The sequence below is a fragment of the Geospiza fortis genome, unplaced genomic scaffold, assembly GCF_000277835.1.
Source record: "Geospiza fortis unplaced genomic scaffold, GeoFor_1.0 scaffold25, whole genome shotgun sequence".
Classification (NCBI taxonomy): Eukaryota; Metazoa; Chordata; class Aves; order Passeriformes; family Thraupidae; genus Geospiza; species Geospiza fortis.
In genome coordinates, this window is record NW_005054423.1 from 2,052,552 (window position 1) to 2,060,854 (window position 8,303).

At 38.0% G+C, this 8,303-nt stretch overlaps 1 protein-coding gene across 4 annotated transcripts in view; it reads right to left on the reverse strand.

The window, feature by feature from the left end:
- The window catches only part of ZFHX4 (zinc finger homeobox 4), a 155,881-nt gene that overhangs the window by 139,542 nt on the left and 8,036 nt on the right, over window positions 1–8,303 (reverse strand). Inside the window, exon 1 of one of the 4 annotated variants that reach the window (XM_031061707.1) lies at window positions 7,840–8,277. The exons of the other annotated variants lie outside the window; for them this stretch is intronic. The gene's annotated coding sequence lies outside the window, so the exon portion shown is untranslated. Of the gene's footprint in view, window positions 1–7,839; window positions 8,278–8,303 lie in introns of those variants that run through there. 4 annotated transcript variants of the gene reach the window in all.

Consider the following 8,303-nt stretch of genomic DNA (forward strand, 5'->3'; position numbering starts at 1 on the left):
CGCTCTTCTTTGCAAGGGCCTGATCCAAACCAGGGGAAATCGATCAGGCGGCGCTGGACTTCGGAACAGGCCCTCAGTCAAAACTGGAAACTGCAAAAATGCTGCAGAAAGCACCCGTCAAGTGAGAGAGAAATCCACAGGCCAGACTAGTTAGGACTCAAAACTCCAGTGATGCCTTTCACTGGAACCGAAACGTCTGTCCCAGTGCACTGCAGATGACTCGGTGAGAAATCATATTTTTCTTCCCTACAGAAACCAGTTGCTGCCACTGGAAAAACGCCCAAAGCACATTGCTTTGTTTTAGCAGAGTGGCACATGGTTTTCTGTGCATGGGGTGGCACTTCCCACCCCAGAGATAACTGCACTCCAATGGCAAAAAAATTATTTTTTTGCAAACAGTTGTGTAAACTCAAAGGAACTGAGAGATTGAGGGATGACATATGCCATATAACTAAATAATTTATTTTAGAAATGTTACATTTTCTTTAATTTAAACCCTTGGTGCTGTAAACAAAATCAATAACCATATTTCAATTAAAAAAAAAAAAAAAAAAACAACCAAAACAAAATGGAAAAGGACCTGAGTAAAACCCACAGAAATAAATTCCCTGTTTAGGGAGCTACTTTTCACTCAGAATCTTATTTTCTGGAGTGGGGAAGTCATGGGAAGTGTTAGGTGGTAAACAAGGAGAATCTTAATTAAAGGTGGACAGCCATAGTTTCTCAAACAGGCAAACCACCTGCATTTGAAAACATCATGTAATGCCTAGCAAATCCAAGGATATTTCTTTCCCTTCTCTTGCTATAAAAGCTCTGGTCTCTGAATACCAAAAATCAAAGGACCATCCCAAACAGATAGACAGAAGTAATGTTTTTGCCATGAAAAAGAGATTATTCTTATCTGTTACACTACCATCTTCTGGGACAAGTGTGGAAACAACTGGGATTATTCCAGGTTTCCATCAGTGCCCCAAACACTGGAGCACTACCAGTGACAGGTGCCTTGTCATCTCAGATTAGGTGAATTTATAAGGCAGCCTCTGTGTCAAAACAGGGAGGAGCGAGCCTTCAGCAGCAGCCTCTCACAGACCCTCAGCTCTGCTGTTACCTGGTAAAAGGAAGAGAACTGACCCCCCCCTCAGCCTCTCTGGAAAACCTCTAACTTACAGACCTTCCAGTGCCTTCCTTAAAAATGGAAATGGGAGCACAAAAAGAGGAGACAAAACCCTTCGAATTTAATTTTATGGAATTATTGTCAAGTGGTAACTACAGGCCTGATTCTTTTTCCACTAATATCAAAACTGTCTGTCTTGCCAGTTTTACACCCATATTATTCCCCTAATTTCAGGGCAGTAATTGTTGATTTAGTTTAGGGTGAATGGGAAGAATATCGTTCTTTTGGTTATATGCGTCATAGGCACACATCAAGACAGGCCTTTTGTATGTATTTCTTTGTTGCAGAAACAGAGTATTTGTCTATTTGAATGCAGTTTTAAATGTATATCCAGTGTGCATGTCGCTTGTTCTGCAGACACTGCTGCAGCCTGTATGGTAAATGTTTGTTTTCAGAGTCACCATGGTCTTTCATGTACATACAGCTTTTAGTTTGTGAACTATTGACCTGAAGGACCATAACACCTTCTTAGGAGCTGGGATAACTGATCAGATCACTGTGAGTATTAAGTCTGCTAGATTTATCTGTAAAGAGATGCCAGTTTATGTGTGTCTTTAATTTTTTCTAAAAAATAAAAAAAAGCAAACTGAATATAATTCAGACAAATTGCAATCTAAATATCTCTCTTTCTCTCTCCATTTTCTTTTTTTTAATTGAAAGACAATTCTGAGTAATGTGAAAATAAAATAGAGTGTCTTGATACAGGAAACTTTTATTTTCACCTTATAACTTAGCTAAACCATTCCTCAGAATATTTTTTTAAGCTGCAAACGTAATTCCTCAACAAGTCTGCCATATTTCAGGCTGGCACAAACTTTTCTGGTTAGTTTAGAACACAGCAAAATTTGCAATAATAATGAAAATAGTGGTATAAAACTGCTATAGAGTGACTATTAAAAAGGAATAGAGTGGGCATGCATTATAGACTGAACTTCCTACTTTTATTTATGCAAAACAAGTTTATCTCTACAGGTCTGCAAAATCCTGTTATCAATACGTGTGTTTATTACCCCTTTCGAAAACAACAACAAATCTCAACAACTACCAAACAAAATCTACAAAGTTTGTTATACCTATTTGGTAAAAGCAGCTCATACATGTCTTAGTTTCTCCTATCTGTGCATCTGTTCACATAAACATATTTTGTGTTACATCTTATTCTTTAAAATCTTGAATCTCAGAATCTTGGTGGGCTGGGATTCTGCCCATTCAGAAAGAATGCAGACATCACATAAGTTATTATTAACCCATGTGTTATCCAGTTCTACAGTGGCTGGAACTTTGCCAGAGACAACACATGGTGCTTGGTTAACAATATTTTAAAATACAAATTAATTTATTTTTTTAATTAACACATTTTTCTTATAGAAATAAACTAATAAGATCTTCCCAGAATGAAGGCATACCCCAAGCATATTCCTTTCAAAGAAGTTTTAAGGAATTTCATAAAGCAAGCAGCAAAACATTCAAAAACCTCCAGAAGGTCTTTATCTTTTAAAAAGAGATTACTTTTGTGACCGTTCTTCCCAAGCACTGTCTGCATTTACAGTTTTGGTTTATTTATTCCTTAGAAATCCTAATTTCTTAGAGGCATCTCCAATGTTTAAATATTATATGATCAAGCCCAATACTGAACTAACAAGCATTTACAAATAAACATTCTGCAAACTGGAAAAAATCCTCGAAACAAGCTAATATTTAGTCTGACTACCAAGAGTTTTCCACAGTAGCTCTAAATCGGTAATTATGTTGACCTGATAAAAAAGAGAGCCTATTTAATATGCACACATACAAATAATTATTCACACTGCATTTGATTTACATACATACAAAAGAACCACTTCCCACTTTCAAAAGTGGCTCAACACTTATGGTATTTTAACTGCCCTAATTACTGTTGAGAGAACATAATTAGAAGCACTGATCACATTGTCAACAGCTAACCAGTTGCAGCCCTGGCTGGGGGCCTGATCCTGTGCTGGCTGGAGGCGGAGGGGACCAGCACTGATTGCAGGAGGAGGCCAGGGCCCTTCTGGCCACCTGAATCTACAGGAATCCAAACGTTTTAACCAACCTGAGTATGCTGACACAGTCCCACTGAACACCCCGCTCCTTACGTGCATGTATCAATTGCTATTTCGGTAAGCTTTCTCTGTTTTCAAAGGCGAGCAAAGAGAGTAATTTTTTCCCCAGCAAGGCTCCTATACCACTTAAACACTTAGCACTGAGTCAGAATTCATAACTTTTTCCAAAGGAGAAACAGTTTAATAATTAAAACAGATATTGACTAAACCCTGCTTCCTTGAATACCGAACTTTTATTAGATTATTATGTGTTGATGCATAATTTCCATTGGCAACTTTTAAAGCAGCTCCTTCCCTGCCTGCCGGCCCCTGTCCTCCCTCTTTCTTTCCCCCAAGCAAAGTGCTGGGAATCCTTGATACCCAATAGTCAATATTTGGTTTGCCTGTCATGTTCCTGGAGCTCCCCTCCATACAAACCTGTGTTTCTTATCCTTTCGCTGCACTACTCTCGTACGTGTTACTTCTCATGATGATGTAAATTCAGGGCATCTTAGCAATTTGCTAAAATCTGAGCTTCTGCTTGTTTTCTCAAGTCTTGGACAAACATAACTTTGGGGAGAGCTGAACATAGGCATAAAGAAAGAGGAGCCTGCATTTTCATCTTCCTTTCATCTCAGTCATTCAGTCAACCATTCAGTGCCCTATTCAACAGAGCTTTTCATTATGCAAAAAAATGCTAATCCTTTTCCGATGCTTTCACACTTGTATAAACCCCCATTCCTTCGACTGAAAAGCAATTATATCAGTTTACCTTTCTGTCAAAAACAGGATTAATATTCCAATACCAGAATCTCCTTTATTTTCCTATCTTTTGCTTTAGGAAACTAGAGATTATTAGTGGCGGTATTCCTTAGAGCAAGAATACATTATTTTAAATATGATTATTTTAGCCAAAGCACGAGGGGGGAGGGGGAGGGAGAGAAAAAAACTTCAGTTGCTGCGGAAACTCTTTTCAGTGACAGAACTGACCTTCCCTTTGCAGAGGCCTGAATAGAATGAGCCTCACTCTGGTCTATTAATCAGAAACAAATTATGAAAGAATGTGGCTGGACTGGTTGACACTATCCTGTCTTGGGAGACTCAGTAACAGCCTAGTAACAATGTCCTCTTCATGGGTAATGAACAGCCATGACAAATGGGGCAGAGAAACTATTTATTTGCATATGCAAATTCTCACACAAGGGAAACATGTACAAACAAGTGTCATTGTAAGGTGGATTAGGCAAACAACGCTTTCTTTTTAGGACACTCTGCAGCCCAGAACATTAGTCAGCACAATTAAACCAGTCTCCATGGAGACTAATGAAATTTCACCATGGTATGAGTTAAATTAGATAGCTAGTTATGTGTTTTCACAATCCAACTTGAAATCCATTATTGTTTCAGAACAATACGGCAATTGTGCCTGGCTGATCTTTGCCAGCTCAACAAGCTCCTAAGTTGACAATTTGCATATGTTAATATAATTAAGCACTAATTACATGAAACTTGTACATATTCACATGCACTTTCCCTGGGCGCTTCTCAGTTTGAACCTTGGCCAAGTCTTTAACCCTTTGAATGAATTTGGAGTAGCAAAGCTCTGCCTTCTGGGTACAGCCCCAAGGCAGATGCAGAAAAGCTCTTCATTTATAAACACAAAGCTTAACCTGGCTTCTCATATTTCTATCAACAGGCTAGAAAACATTTTTGTGTGTGGTGGGGTAGGAGAAAGGCCAAGAGGTGGAGGGAGCTGGATTGGAAGTACTTTAGAGACCCAGCTCTGGTGACCTTTTTGCATATGAAAACACAAATATTTACCCACCTAACAGGTCACAAACACATGTATTGCCATTGTCACAGGTCTTCAAGACTCGAATTGTCAAAAACTAGTCTAGGTTTTATGTCAATGCTCTCAGATCCACAGAAATGGGAACGAGAAAAGGGAAAAAGAGCAAGCAGTAACTAATGAGCTTTACATAAATATATGCAGAGGCAATTAAGCAGTGTTAATTACTATGACAGCAGTTAATTGAATATAATTAGATATTTTAAGCTACTGACTAAGGCATAGTTAAGATTAATTTTATTGAGATTAATTGTAAATAAGAATAGATTAACTGTGTTTTGACAGGCATAAAAAGTAGATCTGCAAATTAACTAGGAGAGCAGAAACTAGCACAAAAATCATATATTATCTTAATGTCACACCTCAGAATCATCTGCTCAATAAACATGACTTTTCAAACCCAAACAGACAGGAATCTTGAAGAAAAACAAACAGCTTGCAGAGATTAAAGAGCCTTTTGTCCTTTTTCATGTGCATTTCTTTTAGCAGACTAAATTAAGCGAGTCTGGTGTACGTTTTTAGGAAGGAACATTTCACACTGAATGGAAAAAATGTTCTATCACATATGAAATTCATGCAGCTGTGCGGAACCTAGTCCAGATGGTCTAAGACTATAAAACAACACTAAATGATAGACAGTAGGGCCTTCCCAAGATTATGTGATAAAATCACAACCTCATATTTTGACTTAAATTTTCTGTCATGTATTGTTTCCTTCCAGATCAGATAGCTCCATTTTAATTTTTAACTAATCCTGAATATTCAATGGAAACTCTCAATAAACATTACTGATAGGCACATGAGCATAAATCATAAAATATCTGCAAAACGCCCCTTAGCTTCATAAAAACAATGCTGAATTCGAAGTCTCCTGGTTCTCCCACAATACTAAACTGCTCACACTACTTAGCCTAAAGAGGTAAAAACGTCTGGATTTAAATATGCTTCAAAAACACACCAAAGCACATTCTACTAGCAGATTAATTCATGCATGCTGCTTAAGAAAATTAACAACAAGGCTGAAGAATGCTGAACAAATCACTAATAAGAAAGGAGCTTCAATTGATTTTGAAATAAATCAATAGGTGATTAACACAATATTTTTAAAGCAGTAGAATGTATATATATTATATAAGCATGTATATTATATTTTCAATACCTTTTTAGCTCTTAATCGAACAAGGACTTTACAACAGTGAGCATGTCCCTATATTGACTATCAACTTCTTTGGAATGTCTTTAGTCTTTTATAACGAAAATCCAAAAAATGGTCTGTGAAACAAGGCTACGACAAGCCATTCTGCAGTGAAAGATTTTAAATCATCCAGCCTCTTCTAATAGACTTGAGACTTATTGAGGTAGAAACCATAAAAAATGAAGAAGGGAAATTTAATCCCTGAAATATTGATTTGCACATTAATATCATATAGGCAGAGGGCAATTTGGCTTCATGGAAATGACACATTGTCGACCCTTGGTGAAGTCAGAGCCAATCTAACTGCTGAACATGTCTGAATCTCAAGAGTTATTAAGGGCTTCCCTTCTTGCCTTTATGACTTTTCTTCAGCCTACCAATGCAATCTTAAATGTATTATCTTTAAGAAATAATTGTAAAACCTCAGGGGTTTTCCAGTTAATGGAAGGGAGGCTAAACCACATCAGATTCTGAAATGCAACATTAAACCCTTGCAATCAACAAAACCACCTCAATTCTCATCCATCCAGTGCAGGATCTAATATTGTTATTAGAGATAATCAAATTTCATTGTGTAAATTTAGGCTCATGGTCAGAATGGAAGCAGTAAATTCTGCAATATTAAACAGTGATTTTTCTCAGCCTCCTTTATATGTTCTTTGATGGTGCACTATCTTCACAAATAAACCTAAACTATTCAAAAATCAAGGTACACATCTATCGCCCTGTTCTGAAAGATGCACACAATGTCGTTTGCCACCTCCACAGCCTTCCTTTAGTTTTAACTTGATCTAGCAGATAAGTTCCATTTTAGAGAATAATAAAGCAGTACCACTGCATAAACCAAACAGCAGGTACTATTACTGTGACTTACACAGATGGTTTACCTGACCTTTCTTTGTTCCTTGGGTAGGTTTCACTTTTGCAGATTTACGACTTTTCCTTCTATATTTCATTGACCCTCTATGTTCATTATCATAAAAATGAAAACTATTGAATACATGTTTATGTTGGCAAAGTCCAAAAAGCCCAAAACTAAAGGATAAAGAGATGCTACAATGCACTGTGTGGATCTCTAGATCGTACACTATAAATATTCAAGCACAGATAACACGAATAACTGAATAATCCTGGTGAGCCCCAGCTCTGGAGCCAGGTGCAAGAGGTTAAAACAGCTGGCTAGCCATCTTTTATTTTGTGTGCCTTCCTACCGGCTGAAACCGCAAACCCTGAAAACTAGCAGATATTCCCTCAAGGTTGATAGTCTGATTTTTTTCATTTCAACCAGTTTAGTAGGATCCCCCAGTAGAGAAAAGACAGAAACTCCTTAAATACAGGCAGTTGAATAGGAAGTGGAGCAATGATGATTAAGGCTCTTCCCCCCCACACACCCCCCAACCTTCAACCCCCCGTTTATTTCCACGATCTTCTTTGTGCACCTTCCCATCCAAACGTTTGTATTCCTTATTTCAAAGAAAAGCACTCCGGATCGTTCTGTCAGTTTTGCCAGTAAATATAAAGTAAAACAAGTGTTGATGGCACTGAGAGTGTTACATACCCAGGCTGTGTTTTTGCATTGCTCTCAATGGAAGCGATCGATGCCCATGTCACAGTCGCGTCCCAATCGCAGCCAAGTCTCTGCCTCAATCTAACCAACAACAGGCAGGGCTGCAAAGGCTTCTCACTACCTCTTCCATCCATCCACCACCAAACTAAAAATATAATGCTACATATGATCTTTTTAAACACTCCATCACCGCTCCTAAGGATCGAGCCACTGCAAATCCAGGGGAAACACGATTGAAAAAAAAAAAAAATACACCATCAAAAAAAAACACCCTCACAGCAGCCACCCCAAAAGCACCCGAGCCCTCTCTTTCCACTCTCGCTCTCCTCCTGCCAACTACATAATCCTTGATAAAACCGAAGCAAGGCTAATAAAAAGAAAATTAAAAAAAAAAAAAAAAGAGGAGGACGGAATGGAGCCGAGGAAATGCAACTGTCAGAAAACGGGATGGTCAG